The sequence below is a fragment of the Carlito syrichta genome, unplaced genomic scaffold (assembly GCF_000164805.1).
Source record: "Carlito syrichta isolate Samal-C Ts95f unplaced genomic scaffold, Tarsius_syrichta-2.0.1 Scaffold308192, whole genome shotgun sequence".
NCBI lineage: Eukaryota > Metazoa > Chordata > Mammalia > Primates > Tarsiidae > Carlito > Carlito syrichta.
The window spans coordinates 964,879-986,297 of record NW_007252288.1 but is presented as its reverse complement, the minus strand read 5'-3'; the positions used below and the strand labels follow the sequence as shown (position 1 = coordinate 986,297).

Sequence of the window (21,419 nt, the reverse complement as noted above, 5' to 3'; positions counted from 1 at the left end):
CCGCCCCAGCCCCTCCGCCCTTAAACGACAAGTCTCTCCCACCCGATCCGGAGCCTTCCCCCCTCATAAATCTTCTGGAAAACTTAACTGCGCCGATCCCTCTTCCTCCAAATTCTCCTCCTCCTTCCAACCCGCCCCCATACAACCTGCCCTCTCTCTCTACTCCCATCTTCCTCCTTCACCTTCTGACTCTCCCTTTCCAGCGCTCTCTCTCCCCTCTCCGGTCAGTACACATACCCGTACACATTGCATGAACCACCCTCCCCACCCCCTTGCTCCTGCGCCCATTTGTCCCCTAAGAGATGGTTGCTGGCCCAGATGGCATTGTGCGAGTACACGTCCCTTTTTCCTTGGCTGACTTATCTGCCATTGAAAAACAATTGGGGTCATTTTCTGCCAACCCTACTGCCTTTGCTAAAGAGTTCTGTTAGGGTGACAGCAAAGGTTGTAAATTATGATAAACTTAGGAAAATAACCCAAGACCCAAATGAAAATCCGGCTGTTTTTCTATACCACCTCACCGAGGCTATGACTCTCCACACCTGCCTCAGTCCAGACAATCCTGCTGGGGCAACCGTTCTTGCTACCCATTTTATTACCCAATCTGCCCCTAATATCCGCAGAAAGCTGAAGAAGGCAGAGGATGGCCCTCAAACCCCGGTCCGTGACCTGGTAAACATGGCCTTTAAGGTTTTTAATGCCAGCGAGGAAGATGCAGCTAGGCCGCAGCGCCTCCAGGAGGCCGCTAAAATGCAAGCCCACGCCCTGGTTGCAGCCCTGCGGCCAATGCAACAGGATACGGGGGTCTCTCGGCGTCCAGAGACGGGTAACAAATCTCCCCCCCGGGAGCCTGTTTCAAGTGTGGCCAGGAGGGCCACTGGGCCAAGCAATGCCCTAACCGGCATCCGCCGAATAAGTCATGTCCTATCTACAAGCTAATGGGCCATTAGAAGTCGGATTACACTTGGCCTGGCCAAACCCTGGTGCCTCCACATGGGGGTGTAGCCGAGCTGTCTGCTCCACTCCATGAGCTGCCCAGACTGGCGGAAAGCTGAAGATGCCCAGACTCGAGGAGCCCAATTACCCTCACCCAGCCCAGGGTCTTGCTCCAGGTAGCAGGTAAGTCAATCTCGTTCCTCGTGAACATGGGGGCTACCTATTCGGTTCTGCCTTCCTTTCTGGGGCCTCTATCTCCTTCTCAGGTCTCGGTCATTGGCATCAACAGCCAGCCTTCTGTCCCCCTTCAAACCTCGCCTCTACCTTGTTCTCTCGGTGATTGGATGTTTAGTCACTCCTTCCTTATTGTCCCGTCCTGCCCCGTCCCATTGCTTGGCAGGAATATCCTTTCAAAACTAGGGGCCACTTTAATGCTGCCAGTTCAATCGGTGGCCCCACTCCTGGCCAATATTGCTCTAGTCTCTGCCTCTCCCGATTCAGACCTGCTGCCTCCCCTCCCACCTCACTTAGTCGACCCCAATGTATAAAACATTTCCACCCCAGTCATAGCCCAACACCACACCCCAGTCCGTATAGTTTTAAAAAACCCCTCTCACTTCCCTTCTAAACCCCAGTTCCCCATTTCAGTCACACCCTATAAGGGCCTTAAATCCATCATTACTCGCTTGCTCTCTCAGGGTCTCCTCATACCCGTTAACCCTCCATATAACACCCCCATCCTTCCGGTTCGTAAGCCCTCTGGAGACTACTGCTTGGTCCAGGACCTCCGTCTCATTAATAAGGCGGTGGTCCCTCTCCACCCAGTAGTTCCTAACCCCTACACTCTTCTATCTCAGATACCACCTCAGACAACACATTTCACTGTCATTAACCTCAAGAATGCTTTCTTTACTATCCCCCTACACCCAGACTCCAGCTCTGGAAGCATCCGTAAGCTCCCTGACATCCCTACAGCGACAAATAACCTCTCTAGCCTGGGTTACTTTACAGAACCACAGAGCCCTTGATCTCCTCACAGCCGGTTAGGGTGAAACCTGTATGTTTCTACAGAAAAAAATGCTGTTTCTACATTAATGAAACTGGGCTGGTAAAAGAAAATGTCAACATTCTCCGAAAGCTGGGAGACAAACTTCATCAAAAAAACCACCACTGAGTCACCCTTCTCTGCCTGGTAGAACTCGGGTATCGCCCAATGGGTCATGCCATTCTTGGGACCTATTCTACTTATCTTTTACTTATGGTTACACCATCTGTTTAATTTTTTGCAGTCTCGCATGAAAAAAATTTCTCGCATCGCAATCAGCTACTCCTGCACCCCTATCCGTATGCCCCACTTCCCTCTGGGCCATCCCATCCTGGCCTCCCTTAAACTATGCCCCTCTTCAGCCTAAAACAGCCAGATCGAGTCAGCGCCCCTTTTACCAAAGAGGTCAGGATGTTAGGTTTGGAGGGAAGCAGCACCCACCTATCCCCATCTGCCCATCCACCCACCGACCCCCATTTACCCCTCCACCCCAATTCCACATCCACATATCTTGCTTAAAACCTCCTAGAACGTGCTGCCAACAGCCAAAAAAGGCCAGACTTTCCAGCCCAGGCCAGATACACCTGCCAACAACCCTACCAGCAGCCCCAGCAACAGCCACATGGGGCCAGAGATGATTGGACACTTTGCCTCCTCACCCCACTACTACTCCCAATACCACCCCCCCCAGACACAACACCCTTAAAAACCCAAGCTGCCCTTCCTTAGGCACGACTCCCTTGGCCCATCTTTCCGGACCATGGGACCTCACTCGGGAGCTCCCCCCAATAAACTCTTGGTTTTTACCAGCCCCTTGTCCTGTGCCTCTTTCAGTATCTCCAAATATTACAATTTGTTTGTTGACTTTGATTAATTGCTGGAAGCTAAATGTAGAGCAGCATGAGAGTTAGAAATTCCTAATGATCCACTCTTAAGGGAACTCCTACTCTTTCATTGGTTTTACCTTTAGGGAACCTCCACTCTTTCATTGGTTTTTATCTTAAGGAACCCCATCAGGTCCTCAAGGTAAAGATTAAAGAAAAGTGCCCTCATGTTTTGAGCAGAGCATGGGAATTAACCATTTTGAAATATGCTGAGAGCAGTCTCCTGAGTCTCAGAGAAGAAAAAGGAAACAGAATGAAAAGAAATCTTATAGAACTTATAGAAGCACGTCAAACAACACATGTACCAGGAAGGATTAGAGAAACACAAAGAATAAAAAGCTTAATTAAAGAAATAATAGTATGAAACTTTACAAAACTGGAAAGAGATATAAATATCCCGAGACAGGAAGAACAAAAGTCACCAGCCAGGTTTAATCCAAGTAAGACTACCTTAAGACATATTACAATTAAACTGTCAAAGATCAAATACAAAGAGAGGATCCCAAAAGCAGCAAAAGAAAAGACGCAAATAACATGTAGGGGAGCTCCACTATAGCTAGCAGGAGAATTCTTTTTTCTTTCTTTTCTTTTCTTTTTTTTTTTTTTCTCTTTTAATTTTTTTCATTTTAAAGATGCAGGGTACAATTCAGGGTTAGGTATACAAATGTTCATTATGCAGGTACCCTTGTTGATGAGGGGTGTCCCCCTCCCCTGGCAGATTCCTACTACTGACAATTCCACTACTCCCCCCCCACCAACAGTTTTCCACTGCTGCCAATTCTTTTCTTATAGTATTATGATAATTGTTGAAGGTCCACTTATGAGTGAGAACATGTGATACTCAGTTCTTTGTTTCTGTGTTACATCACTCAGTATTATAGGCTCTAAGTTCATCCAGATTGCTGTGAGGTTCATGATTTTGTCCTTCTTTATGGTTGCATAATATTCTATTGTGTATATGTACCACATTTTCTTTTTTATCCAGTGCAGGAGAATTCTAAGGAGAAACCTTACATGCCAGGAGATAGCATAACAATATAGTCAAAGCGCTGAAGAAGAAAAAATAAATTAACCCAAAATATTGTACCCAGCAAAGCTCTCCTTCAGAAATAAAGGAGTGATAAAGACTTTCATAGACAAAAAACAGCTAAGGGAGCCCATCGCCACCAGATCTGTGTTATAAGAAATGCAATTTCTTCAAGCTAAAAAAAAACCACTAATGAGTAACATGAAAACAACTGAAAAGTATAAAACTCCCTGATAAAGGTAAGTACACATTAAAATTAATAATACTGTAATACTATAATAGTGTGTAAATCACATATCTTTGATATGAAGGTAAAAATACAAAAATGTTAAAAATGATAATAATTTGATAAAAGATAAGCAATACACGTAAAAAGATAAAAATTGTGACATCAAAAATTCAAAATGTGGGGAAAATAATTAAAGTACAGAGAGTTTTTTAATGTATGATCAAAGTTATATTTTTAGCATCTTAAATAACACATTATGAGGGTTTTATGACCTGTTGCAGGGGAAGGTCAGAGAGTTCTTTGTGCACTTTTCATTTCTCAAATTTCTTCATCTTAAAGCTGCCATATTTTGTGATAGTGTGTCCTGTACCCTCTCATATAAAATAACATTGACCTCAGTAATTAAAATACATTTTTAATGTAGTTGGCTTCTTTTTATACAAGGGATAAGGGCAAGTTAAAAACCAGAGAATCTAAGCTACTATCCGGGTATTTAGCAAAATTTTTCCAGGAACATGATCTTATTTTTGGAAATAAAACTGGTGCTATATCTTAATAGTTGACAAGTTGTTTTGTGTACCTCAAGGAAAAACTTGAAAGCTTTATCAAGTTCAGGTCTTTTTAATTGATTTATGTATGTGCATGTAAATATGTAAATGTGTGTCTGTTGATCGCATTTATAGTTTTGAAGATGTTAAAGCATAAAACTACACTAAGAAAAATAAAATACAATGTAAAACATGTCACAAGTTTTATTGTAAGCCTCACAGTAACTACAAAGCAAAAAACTATAATAGGTACACAAAAAATAAAAAGCAAGAAACCAAAACATACTGGTATAGAAAATCACTTACATGAGAAGAATAGTAAGAGAAAGAAGGATCTACAAAACAAACAGAAGACAAGTAGCAATAGGGCAGTAGTAAATTCTTACCTAACAATAATTATCTCGAATGTAAATGAGCTAATTTTACAATTAAAAGACATATGGTGGCTAAATGAATAAAAACCAAGACCCAACTATATGCTGTCTACAGGAGACTTACTTCATCTATAAGGGAACACATAGACTGAAAATGAAGGGATAGAACAAAAAACCCACACAAATGGAACCATATAGTGAACAAAAGTAGATATATTCATATCAGATAAAACAGATGTTAAGTCAGAAATTGCAAAAAAGTTGATTATATAATGATTAAGTGGTCAATTTAGCAGGAAGATATAATAATTGTGAATATGTATCCAGCACCGAAGCACCTAGATATATAAAGCAAATTAATAGATCTGAAGGGAGAGATAGACTTCAATACAACAATATGATCATACCAATAGATCTGAAATATCAACCTTATAGTATGCTGGAGGAACTCTGGGGACTCTTCAATGTGGCAAGTCCTCTGGTGGCAATGCAGTTGGCCCTGAGCCCTTCCAAATGCAATGCATTTTCTAGGGAAGGTACTGAGAGCACCAACTCTTGACTGCTGTTCTGGAGTATCCTGCCACTTTCCTTGGTATCTGTAGAAACTTACTCTGAGACTGTTGTTCTCTACCACATACACAGGTACCTCCACAGCATCATTCTCCCAAGATGGTCTGTAACCCACTGCAACTCTCCACTCTTGATCTACTCATGTAAATCATGATTTTCCAATAAATTTTCTGTGTATTTGAAGGGCAGAGCAGCAAGTCAGATGGTTAAGTACTTCAGGCAAAGTGCCCTTTCTCTTGGTTGTGACATTGATAGTTCTCATGCATCTTTCTCTGATAAGTCAGTCATGTCCCATATGCTTTTCACAGTTCATGGCTAACTGGAAGAGCAGGATGATATTAAGTAGTAGGAAGATTGGGCAGGCCACAGTCATCATTCAAAAGAGTTGTGCACTTCCCATCATTTCTCCTCTTTTGTTGACCTAGATAAAGTCTCCTTCAAACACTGGCAAATATTTGATGCAGATTCTTTGTGGTCCAGTAATCACTGCATTGTCTCATGGTGGAGAGTGGTCACTGAATGGCCTCTCTAGTCTATGTAACTCAGCAATGTAATTTCATCTGTAATAACTCTTTTATCAAGATAGTTTAGCTTCTTCTTTGAAACTTTCCTTATTTTGTCAGAGAAGGAGCCACCAAGGGCATTCGAAGAAAGAGGAAGAAAAACACGACTGCATATCTCGTCTAATGCCAACTGATACTGCTCTGGGACTTATGCTGTATTCTCCTTTGTGACTTGTCATGATTATAAACCCATTTTGTTGTTGCCTATCATAGCTGCCAGTCCTTCAGAATATGGTCACTGCGCCTCTAGAGGATAAGGCAACGGGTGTCTGCTCCCAGGTAATGGCATGAATAACCAAACCTCCCACTCAGCCTCTCCTGTTCTTTGCCACTCCCATCTAATGAGCAGTTAAATCTTGTTATTGTCTTCTAAGGAAAGGTTTTCCAAATCCCTTCATTAATTTCTTTAGGAAATCTCTTTGTAATTCAGACGCTATACCACTATGAGAAGAGTCTAAGTATAATTTTTATCATTTCCTACCCTGCACATTTTCAACTCTGTGCAAAAACTTTCATTGACTCTGGAGGACTAGAATCAATGTTCAAGTCCATTAACCTGGTATTCATGGTTTCCTGCTATAACTTTATTGGCTTATTATTCACAGGTATTTACATGAATTATCTAATCTGGCCAAATGGGCAATCACTAAAAATACCATAAACTTCAGAAATCATTCAGCCTTCCTTAAGTTTCCAAGTCCCAAGTGGTCTTCTCTCCCCCACAACCATCACTGAATTACAATCTGTATAAATAACTAAGCTGATAAATATGTAAGTCTTGTGGTTTATCTAATTTTAAAAAACCAAGTTGTCCTCAAGCAGCAGTAGAATCTGCACACAGTATCTCCAAGAAGAAATTGACTATAGAGGTTAAGTCTCAGTATGAATTCTTAAAAATTCAATTTTTTGGGTCAATACTCTAGTACTTTACCTATGTTAGGAAATTTTTTCAAAATGAAGATGAGTGGAAAGACCTCCAAATCATATTTTAGGTTCTTTTTTTTTTTTGAGTTGGAGTCTCACTCTGTCGCTCAGACTGGAATGCAGTGGCATGCTCCCAGCCACCGCAGCCTCGACCTGCTGGGCCCTGGTGATCCTTCCACCTCAGCCTTCTGAGTAGCTGGAACTACAGGCGCGTGCTACCACACCTGGCTAATTTTTGATTTATTGTAGAAATGAGGTCTTGCCAAGTTGCCCAGGCAGGTCTCGAACCCACGGGCTAAGGCAATCCACTCACCTCAGCCTCCCAAAACGCAGGATTACAGGCTGAGCCACCGAGCCCAGCTTAGGTTCTTTATGTATAATAAACTCTATCATTAACTTTAGATCAAATGTCACTTAGTTCTGTGTGCCTTTCCCTGTTGCTTCCCCATACAGCAAAAATCATATGCTCTCTCATCCATGGGTCCAGAGCACTTTCTTCATAGATCTATTTCAGTTTATATCCCTCAGTTTCCTTTTCATGTGTTTATAATAATTTGTGTACTCCTCATGGAAGTAACATCTGTTTTTAGCCTCTTTTTTGTTCCTTGGAAAGACAATTATCTTAAGAAAAAAAAGTATTGCTTTTTCCAGAATTCTCCAACCCCCAATAAAGGACAAGAGTCTAGTTCTGCCATATGTTGCTTATATTATACAGCTATAATAGTGTGTGGCACTTGAAAGGAAGTGAGGGAATTCAAGGGTGAAGCATGCCTAGTTTCAAAGTAAAAGATGTGAATGGCCGGGCTCGGTGACTCAGCCTGTAATACCGCGCCTTTGGGAGGCTTAGGTGAGTGGATTGCCTGAGCCCGCGGGTTCGAGACCCGCCTGGGCAGCGAGACCTCATCTCTACAATAAATCAAAAAATCAGCCGGGCATTGTAGCACATGCCTGTAATTCCGGCTACTCGGAAGGCTGAGGCAGAAGGATCGCTGGAGCCCAGCAGGTCAAGGCTGCGGTGGCCGGGAGTGGCCACTACACTCCAGTCTGGGCGACAAAGTGAGACTCCAACTCAAAAAAAAAAAAAAAAAAAAAAAGATGTGAATGTATTTTAAATGGAGGGAGACTAATGATGAAACACAGTCCATTATAAACAAAAAGGCTGAGGAAGGGACCATTCCACCAAACTATGTGTAAAGGATCTTCTGGCTTCTGTAGCAGACATCTGAGACTCTCCTTCTCCTCTACAGTGTTACAGAAATGCTGAGAAGTAGGACAGAATATTAATAGATAACACAACTTCATGAAGGCTCCTGGGGCTAATCTGACAACTACCAGATGTCATTTATTCACATAAAATTGTGTGGATTTTTTTTGTGGTTTTTTTTTTCTGGAAATTTAGAAAAATGACTCTTTAGACAATTCTTCTTAGCATTAGGAATTAAATTTGAGAATTAACTTTACACCAGCCCAAACGTACATGGTATCTCATTTTAAATACAACAAACCTTCATTGGTGACCATATGAGCAATTTTCCTTCTCTATCCCCTTTCTCCACTTGCCTAGCACTGAAATTAGCCTGTGGGGTTTTCATCATTCCTTATACATATTTCTTTTATAGCTCTTATGTCTTAATTATTTGTAGACACCTGGTGCTTCCTACACTATATTATGAACTCCTGGAGAATAGAGACCTTGTTCTATTTAATTCTTTATGTATCTTCAGGATCTAACCTAAGATAGAGCTCATTAAAAAAAAAAAAAAGTTACTTGACTGAAAAAAATAAATTTGTGCCAAAATACCACGGTTTTCAATATTTTATTAAAGACAGAAAATAACAGATGGTGGCAAGGATGTGGAGAAAGGAGAACACTTGTACACTGTGGGAATGTAAAATAGTACAGCAACTATCGAAGAAAGAATGGAAGTTCCTCAAAAAACTAAAAATAGAACTACCATATGATCTAGCAATCCCACTGCTGGCTATATATCCAAAGAAAATAAATCGGCATACCAAAGAGAACCCTGCACTCTCGTTTATTGCAGCACTGTTCGCAATGGCCCATATGGAAATGACCCATCAATGGATGAATAAAGGCATATATATGTATACATATATATACATCATACACATACATATATACATTATAGAATGTTATTTAGTCATAAAAAGAATGAAATGCTGTCATTTGTAGCAACATGGGTGGAACTGGACGACATTATGCTATGTGAAATAAGTCATGTACACAAGGACAAATATTACAAGTTCTCACTTATATGGGAGAGCTTTAAAAAAATCAGTCTCATGAAAGTAGTGAATAGAATGATAGATATCAAAGGCTGGGAAGAGTACCAGAAGAGGTAGAAGAGAAATTGGTCAAAGGGTACAAAACTACAATTAGGTAGAAGCAATAAGTTTGAGTATGCGACAGCGCCGTAGGGTGACTATAGTTAACAAGAATTTATTATACATTTTGAAATAGCCAGAAGAGATAATATAGTGTGTTTCCAACACAAAGAAATGATAAATGTTTGAGGTGATAAATATGCTCCTTACCCTGATTTGATTATTAGATATTGTATGCAGGTACCAAAATACTCTATGTACCCCATAAATATGTACTACTATTATGTATCAATAGTAAATAAATAAATACTGAAAAATTAACATGCTCAAAATTTCAAAATAAATCTGATTTCATACATACAAGATATGCAAAGCTGTTTGTTCTGTCATTTATTTATTTATTCTTTCACTTGTTCATTTACTTATACTTGTCAGATGTCATTAGCAGCAAAGATTTCCGATTACGGGTCAAGTACATATGATTTTTTTGGCTATACAAGCCATTTTCTTATGTGTGTTTCTGCCTGACAAGAATAAAATGAATTTCATAGCTCTACTTGAGCTGATGATATTTGAATTTCTTACCCCTTGCCCCTCTGGTCCTCGACTCAGGAGAGATTTACGGTTTTTACAGACCAAACACATGTTGCCTTTTTTCTTGTATTTGCTTCACTGAAATCTAGCAAATAATTTGTTTAAGAGGCAGACTTTAAACCTCTCAGATCTTCTGATGAAGCAATTATTGAAAACATTTAACACATCATTAATCATTTTATAATCATTTTTATCAAATAGCATGTTATAAACAGTCATAAACTAGAATTGGCAGGATGTTATATTCTTCTGAGAATGCTGTTTTTCTTCACTAGGCAAACATCCATTACATTATGATGTTTACAGTCTAAACACAATTCTCTGCCACATTCTGATCCTTGATTTAATGGTAGAAAATATCATCCCACAAATGACATTAATCTCTAAGCTGCAATATTTAATTTTCCATATTCAGATTCCACAACAGATTTGCTCTGTTTACACTGTAAATATGAAGTAATGAAAAGGATTTTTAATAAGCCTATCAGAATATATGCATTTAAATGTGTGTCACCACTCAAAATAGTCATCTTGAGACATTTTTAGTTATTACAAGAATGTTGTTATTCTCCCAAATGTTGATTATGGTAATAATAGAGATAAATTTAAGTTAGGGGAATAACAAAAAGAAGTAATCAATTTCATCTGAGTTCTTGAGAAAAGGTTCAGAGAAGGGCTAGCATTCAGGTATGGTCTTGAAAGATAAATATTATCGCATGAGGCAAATGCAGAGGAGAATTATGGAGAGAAAGAATAGGTTTCAGTAATTATTAGTTTGGTGTGATTATGTGAGAGAAGGAGTGAAAAGCTGAAAGAGATAAAGGAGATGAGTTCAATAGGCTAGCAAACGCAAGGTCACTGAAGGTCTTGTATATCAGACAAAGAACACACAAGAAAGTAGCAAAATGGGAATTGCATTTTCCTTTAAAAAATTTTTTTAATTTTAAAGATGTGGGGTACAATTCAGGGGTAGGTATACAAATGTTCATTATGCAGGTACCCTTGTTGATGAGGTGTACCCCTTCTCCCCCCAGAAGATTCCCACTACTGTCAACCCCACCCCGTCCCCCCCAGCGATTTCCCACTACTGCCAATCCTTTTCTTATGGTATTACGATAATTGTTCAAGGTCCACTTATGAGTGAGAATATGTGATACTCAGTTCTTTGTTTCTGTGATAGATCACTCAATATTATAGACTCTAAGTCATTCAAGTTGATGCAAAGTTCATAATTTTGTCCTTTTTTGGCTGTGTAATATTCCATCGTGTATACGTACCACTTTTTTTTTAATCCAGTCCTCTTTTAATGGGCAGCACAGTTGATTCCATGCTTTTGCAATTGTGAATAATGCTACAATAAACATGCATGTGCAGGTACCTTTTTCATAGAGTGATTTGAGTTCGTCCAGGTATACTCTCAGTAGGGGGATTCGTCCAGGTATATTCTCAGTAGGGGGATTGTAAAGAAGTCACTTTTTAGATCTTTTAAGAATCATCACACTGTTTTCCACAGATGCAGTACTAGTTTACACTCCCACCATCAGTGTAGATGTGTTCCCTTTGCGCTGCACCCTCTTCAGCAACTGTTGATGTTTGGGTTATTGATGATGGCCATCCTGACTGGAGCTAGGTGGTGTATCAGTGTGGTTTTAACTTGCATTTCTTTGATGACTAGTGAGGCTGAACATTTTTCCATGTATCTGTTGGCTGCTCATATGTCTTCTTTTGAGAACTGTCTATTCATATCTTTTTCCCACTTTGTAATGGGGCTGTTTGTTTGTCTTTTTCTTTTCAGCATGCTTGAATTCCTTGTAGATCCTAGATGTTAGGGCTTTGTCAGATATACAGTTGGCAAATTTTTTTTTTTCCAGTCTATGGGCTGTCTCCCTGCTCTCTCAATGGTTTCTTTGGCTTTGCAGAAGCTTGTCAGTTTTATGAGGTTCCACTTGTCTATCTTATCTTCTATGGCCTGGGCACTTGGGGTTTTGATAAGGAATTGTTGTCAGTTCCAATTTCCATAAGGGTGTCTTCTGCACTCTTTAAGGTTCTTATAGTTTGAGGTTTTACACTTAGGTCTTTGATCCATTTAGATTTGATTTTTGTGTATGGGGATAGGTAAGGGTCTCATTTTAATCTTTTGCATGTGGTCAGCCAGTTTTCCCAGCCAGCACCATTTACTGAATAAGTTCTCCTCTCCACAGTGGTTGATGGTAGAGGCTTTGTTGAAGATGAGTGGTTTGAAAAATTGAGATTTGCTTCTGGAATCTCCAGCCTGTTCTATTGGTCTATATGCCTGTTGTTGTATCAATACCAGGTTGTTTTGATTCTTGCAGCTTTATAATAAAGCTTAAATTCTGGAGTGTGATGCCTCCTACTTTGTTTGTTTTTGTTGAGGGTTGTTTTGGTGATCCATGATCATTTATGTTTCCATATGAATTCCTGTATTGTCGTTTCCAGGTCTAAGAATCCTGCTGGTAGTTTAATGGGTATTGTGGCGAATCTGTAGACTGCCTTGGGTAGGATGGACATCTTAAGAAGGTTGATTCTTCTAATCCATGAGCATGGAATATTTTTCCATTTGTTTGTATCATCTTTGATTTCTTTGAGCAGTGTTTCGTAGTTTTCGTTGTAAAGGTCTTTGACTTCTTTGGTTACGAAGATGCTAAGGTATTTCATTTTTGTGTGTGTGTGTGGCTACTGTGAATGGAATTTATTTGGGTTTCTGTTCGTTTATTTTTGATGTATAGGAACGCAACTGACTATTGCGCTTTTATTTTATACCCTGAGACTTTGCCAAAGTCCTTTATCAGTGCAAGGAGGTTTTTGACAGGTTCTCTTAGGTTTTCTAGATATAGATTCATATCATCTGCAGAGGGGTAACTTAACTTCCTCTTTTCCTATTTAGATACCCCTGATTTCTTTCTTTTGTCTGATTGTTCTAGCTAGGACTTCCAATACTATGTTGAACAGGAGGGGTGAGAGTGGCATCCTTGTCTTGTTCTGGTTTTCAGGGGAAATGGTTCCAATTTCTGTCTGTTTAGCAGTATGTTGGCTATGAGTTTCCTTGATTCTTTTGGAATTTTCCTTTTGTCTTCTATGTCCCAAATTTGGACTTTTATTTTATGATCCGGATTCTTCTGCTGAAATTAGGGTTTTGGTGGTCTTGCTTTTCCAGCTTCCTTAGGTGATTTGTTAGGCTGTTAACTTGTGATTTTCCATTTTCTTCATGTGTGCTCATATAGATATGAATTCCCCTCCCAGTACTGCTTGCATGGCATCCCAGAGATTTTGGTAAGATGTTTCTTCATTTTCACTTGTTTCCAGATTTCTTTTAATCTCTGTTTTGATTCCCATGCTGATCCAGGAGTTGCTTAGCATCATGGTGTTTAGTATCCATGTCTTGTAGGTTTTGGGGGACTTTGCTGGTGTTGATATTTATTTTTAGTCCATTGTAGTCTTAGAAGGTATGTGGCAGAATTTCAATTTTACAGAATATATTTGTGCTTTATTTATGGCCAAGGATGTGGTTGATCTAAGGGTACATTCCATGTGGTGATGAGTAGAATGTATATTCCATGGTTGTTGGGTGGAGTGTTCTATAGGTATTAATTAAGTCCATTTGGTCAAGTGCCACATTGAGGTTCTGGATTTCCTTGTTGACTTTTTGTCTTGATGATCTGTCTAGGGCTGTTAATAGGGTGTTTAAGTCCCCAGATATGATAGCATTGGAGTCAATATCATTTTTTAGTTTACCTAGAAGCTGCTTTATGAAAGTTGGTGCTCCTATGTTGGGTGCATATATATTTAGGATGGAAAATATTTGTTGATGGAGTGAACCTTTTATCATTATGTAGTAACCTTCCATATCTTTTTTTTTAATTTTTGTAGCTTAAAGGATATTTTGTCTGATATTAAGATCATGACTCCTGCTTTCTTTTGTGTTTCAACTGCCTGAAATTTTGTTTCCCACCCTCTTATTTTGAGTCTGTGAGTGTCCTTTGTGGTGAGATGAGTCTCTTGGAGACAATACATTGTAGCCTTATGATATTTTATCCAACTTTCCATTCTATGTCTTTTCAGTGGTGCATTTAGTTCATTCACATTCAGGTTAATTATTGAGATGTAAGAGCTTATCCCTGTCATGAGGTTCTTATAGAGTTTGCTGTTGTTGCTATTTGTTTGTTTTTTGTCTTTCTTTTGTTTTTTGGGTTGATTCATGTGTGTTTTCAATCCTTTTACTGCATTTTTGTGAAGGGTGTTTTTCTTTTCTTCTTTTCTTGTGTTTAATATTTGCTTAACTGTTTCTTATAGATCTGGACTGGATGCAGTGTAAACACTTATGGACATGGACTGAATGTCTGGGAAAGATTTTAATTCTCCATCACTGATCAAACTTAGCTGGCCAGGTAATTCTTGCTTGAAATTGTTTATCTTTAAGAACTTTGAAGCCTGGGCTCCAAGCTCTCCTGTTCTGAAATGTTTCTGTAGATAAGTCTGCTGCTCTTCTAATTGATCTTCCCAGGTAAGTAGTCTGACCTTTCTCTCTTGCTGCCTTTAGGATTTATTCATTTATACCTACTTTATGTAGGTGAATTACTATGTATCTAGAGTTGATCTCATTTGTTGTCTTGCAGGGGTTCTCTGAATCTCTTGTGTTTGAATAGTCACATCACAGATGAGATAAGGCAAGATTTCTTGGATAATTTCATAGAATGTTTGTTCCAGTGTGGTCTCTATCTCTCTGTCTGCCTCAAGGATTCCAATTAATCTTAGGTTTGGCCTCTTGAAATAATCACTCATCTCTTGGAGGTTTTATTCTGTCTTTTAAACCTTCTTTTCTATGTTTTTAATTGTTTGGGTTAGTTCCATATTTTGGTCCTCAAACTCTGAGATTCTTTCTTCTGCTTGGTTAATTCTGCTCTCCATACTTATCTGTTTGTTATTTATTTTATTCACTGTATTCTTTATTGACATTATCTCAGTAATCAACTCCTTCATCCTTTCTTCTTGTCTCTACTCATTTCTAATTATTCTCTCATGATATCTGGGTTTGTGGTTTGAGAACAGTCATTCTAGAGGCTCTTCATTGTTTGAGTTCCAGGGTGGAACCTGTGCTTTTTGCAGTTTTGAGATTTAATTAAGAGGGAGCTGTGACTTAGAGCTATCTGTAGATCCCAGTACCCACTAACAGGTGTGTGGGCCCCCTGGAACCCTTTTCCCATGCCTTACAATCTGTCTGTAGAGTGGGGGTGTCTGTTTGCCCCCCAGAAGGCAAAATGAGATAAGAAAAGGGAAAAGAATGGAAAATTTAAAGAGGTTGACAAAAGGGAGGTGGAGAGAGAGAAGAGGGGAAACAGGCAAACACAAACAGAAAATCTAAAAAAAAAAAAATTAACAGAAACAAAGCAAGTACAAAAATGTCAACAAAAACAGAAAGAAAGAAAGAAGAAAAAAGCTAATACAAAAAACAAGAAGAAAAATATTGTTCTCTGTCCATTTCTGTGACTACAGATTCCTTTCAGGCCTCTGCCTTAGGGAGTGGCTCTGGTCTCCAGCCCCTCCCCCCCATTCTCGGTGTAGGCTGATAGGGTTGCTCTCAGCATGGGTCAGATGGCTCACAGACTACTGTGGGAGAAGGATGGATCAAATCCAGACTCACCCTACTTGCTGCTGCTGTCATGTCTCCCATTCAGATTTGACACGTCTGTGTCTGTTACAGCATGGGGGAGCAGCATCTGTCTCTCCAAGTCTGATGAGAAGATAGTCTCTGGGTCCCAAGATAGTCTGGGTCCCGAGCAAAGCTGGGCAGGACAAAGCAAGTCTCTGCAGGATGGGAACTGAGAAGATGGCGCGAGTCAGCATCTTGTCACTGGTGTTGGAGCTTTATTCCAGATTTCCCTGACCTGCCATCTCCACAGATCCTCCTGCTTGTGCCCAGTCCGCTACTGCAGCTGATGGTGTGGGCTGGGTTCCAGGTGATGAGGGGCGGTTTTCTCTGCTGCCTCCTCTCAAGAGAGCCCTGAGAATGACAGACGATCCTGCAAACCTGAGTGTCCAATCTCAGGGCAGTGGTGGCTTGTAGTCACCTCCAGAGGAGAGCCCCGGGTGCATGAACCTGAGTATTCCCTCAGATGAACTTTCACTCACCCCCAGCACACACCCACTCATGCAGTCTGTATGGGCATTGGCTTTTGCGGAGACTCTCACAGTCCGACCTGTTCTGTCGCCATCTTGCCCAGAAGCTTCCCGGGTTACTTTTTAAAGCTCAGGATTTGCATTTTAAAACAAATATTCTGGCCATAATAGGGAGAACAGATCTTAGAAGTAGGAGGCTAGAGGAAAGATCAATTGAGAGACAAGTAAGAGCTAAATTATTATAGTTGAAGCAAGGATTTATTTGAGAATGATTTAGGAGGTAAAACTGATGAGAGTTAGTAACATGTTACCTAAAAATCCTACAGAGATGGAGAGTGTAGGATAATTCGGGATTCTGGCTTATATGATTGGATGGGTAGTGGTAGTATCAGCTAGATAAAAATACATAAAAATGAAGCTGGCATATGTGGGGAGATTACTCAAATTTGAAGACACTGATCTCTACATACTTGTGAAATTTTTCAATTGAATACGATTTCAAGAGACTGATCAAGACTGGGTGACATAAATATATGAGTATGAGGATATAGGTAGTAAAGAAAACATGAAATGGATTAATTCACCCAGAAAGTGTATAAAGATAAGAAAAGAAAACCAAGAAGGAATTGGAAGAGAAGACTAGTATTGCAAAGCAAAGAAGTCTGGTAGAAGGAGGTTCCACAGTATTGTCTTAAAAGCCAAGGAATAAAGGCTCAAGAAAAAAGAAGCAACAGGAAAAAGTAAAAATTACTAAGCAATATATTATATGTTTCCTTCTATGCTAGGTTTCTTTTTTTTCCATTTACAAAACAAGCCCTTAAAGCAAGTGTTTTCCATGCTACATGTGGATAAAGTAGGCCTAGTTACCCAAGGTCAACAGTTAAGTTGTGAAATCAGGATTTGGACTGAGGTCCACCTGTCCCCAGGACACATAAATTCCACCAATAGCCTCATAAACTTGCATTGTATATGATCATTATTGTTTCATCGGTAGTGTAACCAGATAACAGTGGAAATGAGAAAGTAGGTTTAGTGAACACTGACTTCATCTTTGGAACACTTAATTTATGGGTTTTAATGAAAAGAGATTCCAGGGATAAGACTTTTTTTTTTTTAAAGGAGAGAGACTTAATTATGTTGATGAAGAAGAACCAAAGGAGCAAAGGAAGTTGAAGTCACTGAATGCAAATAATTAAATAAACAAGGTCTTCAAGGAGATGGGGTGAATTGGGGTTTAGGACACAAGGTAAAAAGTTATAGCTCTTACCTTGTACCTTCCTATAATCCCAAGCTTTAAGAGAAGTCACTAGAGCTATCATTCCAAACCGTATTCTTCTCTAAGTGGATTAAAGACATCCCACTAAAAACAGGGAAGGTTTCATTGCCAAAAGTTTTAGACATTTTCTGGGTAAAATAAAGATCTTTTACTAAATAACTTTCTAGAGCTATTAATATGCTAATGTGCATTATTCACAAAAAAAAAAAAAAAAAGCCAGCATTTCCCAAGTATATTTATTCTCAGGAACTTTTTATTTCTCTATGACATCCATTACACTTTCTAATTCTTAAGTGAAGATCTCATTATCAGCTATAACAATGCTCAAAAAAACCCCTTCTTCTTGTACAAAGTTCCAAATAAAAACTTTCCCATTTAATACATTAAATTAATATTTGGATTAGTTGAGTTCCTCTGAGAAGCAGATAGCAAGACAGAGTTAGACACACAAGGGATGTGTCAAGGTAAATGTCTATGAGGGGGGAAACAAAAGGAGGGCAGAACCCTTCAGACCGTAGTGTAGATATGACCCCTATGATGGTGAGAAAAGAAGGAGAGGTTGCTATGATGAGTCTCAAGCTACAAATCCAAGAACATTTTGACCAGGCCAACAAGGAGTCTTAGAGTCACTCATTAAAGGAGACCCGCAAGAGGAATCTGTCTTAGTTATCTGCTTAATATTCAATTGAGCCTTTATTGTACTCCCTGACCAGAGTGTACCCCTTGAAGACACAGGACATCCAGCCCGGCAGTGGGAAGACTTGTGGGGACAGGAAGCATAAATTCCCCAGTTATCACTAGGAGCAATTCTAAGTAAGGTAGATCACTCTTGCTTCCACCTCCATTCTCCTGGACCCATGCATCTTTTCTACTGCGGACAGAGCATCATGTTGCAGTCTGTGATGTTACATATATACGATATCCTGAAAGATGGTATTCCAGCCTTCCAGAGTCTTGCCTCTGAGCTGGCACTACAGCATTGCCTCCAAACTGTGGTGCTGGCTGAGGTAAGAACTAAAAGGCAAACCACACTCAGAATAAAACAGAAGGGGCCCAGTGTAGTCAACTTGCCACCAAGTGACACATTGATCTCCTCAAAGAATAGTACCATATGGGGCAGAGGACTGTCAGCTTTATTCTCAGTATCTTATTGGTTTGACATGTAGAGAGGTAGCAATTCCTAGACCAATCTCGGTATGTGGAAATTCATATTACTGGGCAAGGCAGAACTTCCATCAATGTCATCATGGCAGTATAAGTTTTAAGATGGAATCAGAAATAAAATTTCCCACAGGAAAAAAGATATTAAAACATTTTTTCTGTACTTTTGTCCTACAGACCATCCTTAGAATTTATCCTTATATAATTCCAAACACACTGGTAAATATAAATTATAAATATCAGTGAGTACTCTTGTTATAATTTTAACTTCTCAATTTTGTATCTGTTTAGTAAATAGTCCATATTGCAAGGCTTTCCTAATTTGTGTCAAATTTATATAGCAGTCATGTATCCCAAATTTGCTGTCAGCCCAGATTTTATGTAATTCTGTTCGTTTTATAAAAGCAACTAATTCAACGTACAATTAAAATTTCTATTTCCTGCATAATGAACATTTGTATACCTAACCCTGAATTGTACCTCACATCTTTAAAATGAAAAATTTAAAAATAAATAAAATTACTATTTCTTCACTGTTGAAAAGGCTTTTTATTCACATTAAAAGATATTTGGTCAAATGTAGCATCCTGTTCTCACAGGATCTCCCACCAACTAAAACCCAACATTGGCCTTGGAGTTATAGGGCATAAAATGAGGCAAGAGCACATGATGAATTGTTACAGTCATTTTAGAAAGCAATCTGGAAACATCTATTAATATTAGCATGTGCCTATTGTCTCAGCTACTCAGGAGGCTGAGATAGGAAGAGTGCTTGAGCTCAAGAGCTCAAAGTCAGCCAGGGTAACACAGCAAGACCCTATCTCAAAACACACACAAATACACACACACACACACACACACACACACACACACACCTTTGACTCCATCAATTCTACTTCACATTAAAAAATAAAACCTTTGCGCCTGTAATTCCAGCTACTCGGAAGGCTGAAGCGGAAGGATTGCCGGAGCCCAGCAGATCGAGGCTGCGGTGGCTGGGAGCGGCCACTGCACTCCAGTCTGGGCGATAGAGTGAGACTCCAACTCAAAAAATAAAATAAAATAAAACAAAACCTTCAGTACATAAGGAAATATGCAAAAGAACATTTGCAGTAGGACTGTATGTGACGGTAAATAATAATAACTGGAAACAAACTAAATGTAGATGAATGGCTGAGCAAATTATAATATATGAGTACCCTGAAATGTTAACTATTAAAATAATTATTTACATAGACTCACAAGGTTTTGATGAGAGGAAGAAAAGCAACAATAACAACAAAAAAACCGTGTGTGTGTGTGTGTGTGTGTGTGTGTGTGTGTGTGTGTGTGTGTGTGTGTGTGTGTGTGTGTGTGTACAGGTGTGTTTGAGAGTATGATCATGGAGAAAAATACAAAAGAATATATATTATGCTATTTGCATTAATTACTTTGGAAGAAAATGAATTAATGAATTGTGGACAACAAGACATGACGGAGAGTGAGAAAGGAATCCACAAAAAAGGGAGAAATTGCCCTAAAAAACAAATAGCATGTATAATAAAATCAACTTAAAAGCTATCAAAGCATAATGAGAAAGTCAAGTAAAACAGAATGGCTACAATAGAGTGGTAACTCATTCCTAGTACTAGAAATTGCCAAATAAGTCATTTCTCATAATTTGAATGTTTGTTTTACCACACTGATCACAGACAACTGTAGCAAAGAGAAAGAAGGAATGGGGGGAGGGATCGCCTTGAGAGATGGGGACACTGGGAAGCATCCTCTGGCAACAACTATTAAGGCTCCCTAAAAAAAAAAAATCTCCTTAAACAAAATTAAGCACAGCTCAATTTCATCTTTAATACTGATAGAGAGTTTAGATAATTGATAGTTCTAACCAGGACATTTTTTAAAGTGAAAGGGAACACTATTTATAATTACTCTGGAACAACAGAAATATTCTGAAACTGCCCCGATTAAATCAGGATATGTGATCAACCTAATTACTGGATGAGGAGATAGGGAAGATTGAGGCACTGGGAACTACAAAGAAAAACAACTACAAATTGCCCTCCATAAATTGCAATGTGAGTGATGAAAAAAATGAGTACTTCTAAAACACAGATGTAAACATTTGTAAAACAAACAAACAAACCAAAAAAAACACTTGTAAAAAACAGATGTAAACTGTTGATATAACTCAAGTTTAAGAGAGACGCACAAATGGTGTAGTGATGACAGTATGGTGGAGCCAAGAACACCTAGGAGAAATTAATGAATTGTTCACCAAATAAAGTGAATCAATATAGAAAATATTTTTATCTTTTTCTCAGGAAGGGTAGAACAAGATGTTCATTTTTTGTGCTTTGCTGCAACTGGTGCTGCCTCTGTTACAAATTTCACCTGTCACTCAGAGAAAAATAAAGTGCAAATCAAACTTAGACCTCCAACTTCCTAACTACCAAACTTAACAAGCAATATAGCAATAATGAGTGGTAGTTGGTAAATCCATTTCTAGCTTCAGACTAACCAGTGAACTAAACTCTTATATTCGCAATCACAATAAAAACTTTATGTTGCTCTATATAGAGCAACCACTCTATTCCCTAAAAATACAGTGATTTCTCATGAAACCAGCAATATTTTCCCCTCTGATCTTACATCTTCACTCTTTGGCCCATGAAATTTTTGTGTTCAATTTTTGGATAAGAGGTCAAAACCTGTTCTATAATAGATCTATGTCAGTGCTTTTGAAACTTTGATATGCATATGAATCACTTTGGGATCACATTAAAATTCATGTTTCATACAGCATGTCTGAGGAA

The 21,419-nt window shown here is 39.1% G+C and overlaps 1 pseudogene; it reads left to right on the top strand.

The window, feature by feature from the left end:
• The first annotated feature begins 1,057 nt into the window (after positions 1-1,057).
• Positions 1,058-21,419, top strand: part of LOC103267644 — a 44,952-nt pseudogene continuing 24,590 nt past the window's right edge.